Consider the following 2,500-nt stretch of genomic DNA (forward strand, 5'->3'; position numbering starts at 1 on the left):
CATACATGAACCACTACCATCACGATCACCACCACCTCAAACCGCCGCTATGCTTTATATCTATAACCTTATCATCCCCAACCCCTTACGTCACCGTGACTATCACCACCGTAGACACAATCATTTTCCACGGCTAGTCACCAATGCATAGTGGTCTAATGTCTCCGCCGGTACCACCTGCCTTCTATCGTGCCAAATTGTGTGTTTAGTAACTGTGTGTATCAACTTCTGAGACAGATTTACGTGATGTAATGCAGTCACATGAAAACGCGGGATTTTGAGATAAATATCTCAAAATGGCAATTACACTTGCGATAGAAACAGCGCACTTCAAAACGGAACTATATCGCCGTTCTCCTTTTTTTGTCAAGAGATTTACTTGTGTCCATTTCTTTATCAAACGATTTAGAAGGGTTTTAATCGTTATATGTATTTGATGAAGTACTCAGCAACATGTTTTTTTTTTTTTTTTTTTTTTTTTTTTTAGATTAGCGGTGGAGAGGGGGCTTTGCTCGGGCGTAAAATACGCTTAAATATGGTATTTTATTTTTTTAAGGTTTCGTATATATAATTATAGAGTTGTGATTTAAAAAGATAAAGAAAGTATTTGGGTGCTATTAGCTAGAATCGAAACCGATGTATTCAAAGCCGGTGATGTTACTACTGTACCAACGTCACACGCATATGAATTGATTGAAAATTAAAAATTAAAAATTAAAAATAAACTAAGATTAATGTACAAAATGTATAACGGTTTTTTCAATTGTGACCTATTTTTAAATTCTTAAAAACTATTTTAACCGACTACAGACCCATAAAAGAACGGCCCGTAAAAAATCCAATAATTTGATGCCTCTAGCTTTTAGTTTCGGGGTAGACAGAGTTATAAAATATGGAGACAGACAAACAGACAGACAAACATATAACTTTTTTTTATATTAGACAAGCCTGGGTGCCCGGCATTGCGCAGGTGTTTGAGGTAGAAAAAAAAAGGAAAAAAGTGGTAGTAGGCAATCAGGGTGAAGGAATTATTGTTTTTGGCCAATTTTTCGATATTTTTCGTCCGAGACGTCGATCTTCAAAATGATACCGATCTCGAGAAAATACGCCACCTTTGTCGAAAGTTTTAGGCAAATGTACATACATACATACATACATACATGATGATGATTGCAACGTCTTGTCAGACGAGTGCCACTCCCTCAGACATTTAAAATCCATGAGCCCAAATGTCTGAGGGAGTATCTATACAAATATGATGTTACAGAGTCTTAGCTTTGTACGACAGCTAAGTCTCTCTCTCGGTTCAAAATGTTGAGATCCAGCAACAAGCAAGAGCAAGATAGCCAGCAACAAATTAAACTGCAGAGAAGCTTAATGCGGGTACTGGCCTTCCGCTTTATGGTTTTTTAAATCAGAGATTTGCTTCTCCTAAAAAGGTTGCCTTCACCACGGCTTACGGGAGCCTCTCTACCCCAATACACATATACACACACACAAATATACACGGTGCTAGTTGGCCGTTGACCCAGAAAAAGAGTTCATTCGCTACATACATACACACATACATACATACATACATACATACATACATACATACATACATACATAGACACATGTAAACAGACAGGTGAGATTAATATCATAGATCATGGAATCATCACAAAGTCACTGTGAACAATACTTCAGCCGTTAACAAAAATAAGGTTAATTTCTGTTTCAAAATATATTTTCATGATGTAAGTCATTATCAGACGTATGTTTTATAGGTTTGTTATATTTATAATTAAATACGATATGAAAAAAAAACCCCTGCAATTTTCTGGGATAAATAGTCATAATGATTCTGGAGTTTTTAAAACTCACGTTAGTTACCTCTCTTATATTAAGGGAATATGTATTCTGCTGTATCTTAACAGAGTTTAACAAGGATTGGTATAGATAAAGAGAAGGAAATATTAAAACCAATATATATATGTATAGATATATATGTATATTTATATATATGTATATAAATGTTTATATGTATATATATGTGTATGTATATATATATATGTATATCTATATATGTGTGTATATCTATATATGTATGTATATATGTATGTATATGTATATATGTATGTTTATGTATATATGTATGTATATATATGTATATACATGTATATATATGTATATACATGTATATATATGTATATACATGTATATATATGTATATACATGTATATATATATGCATATACATGTATATATATGTATATACATGTATATACACGTATATATATGCATATACATGTATATATATATGCATATACATGTATATATATGTATATACATGTATATACATGTATATATATGCATATACATGTATATATATGTATATACATGTATATACATGTATATATATATGCATATACATGTATATATATGTATCTACATGTAAAAACATGTATATATATGCATATACATGTATATATATGTATATACATGTATATAGATGTATA

This window comes from Euprymna scolopes, chromosome 3 (genome assembly GCF_053919585.1).
Source record: "Euprymna scolopes isolate OS-2025 chromosome 3, ASM5391958v1, whole genome shotgun sequence".
Classification (NCBI taxonomy): Eukaryota; Metazoa; Mollusca; class Cephalopoda; order Sepiida; family Sepiolidae; genus Euprymna; species Euprymna scolopes.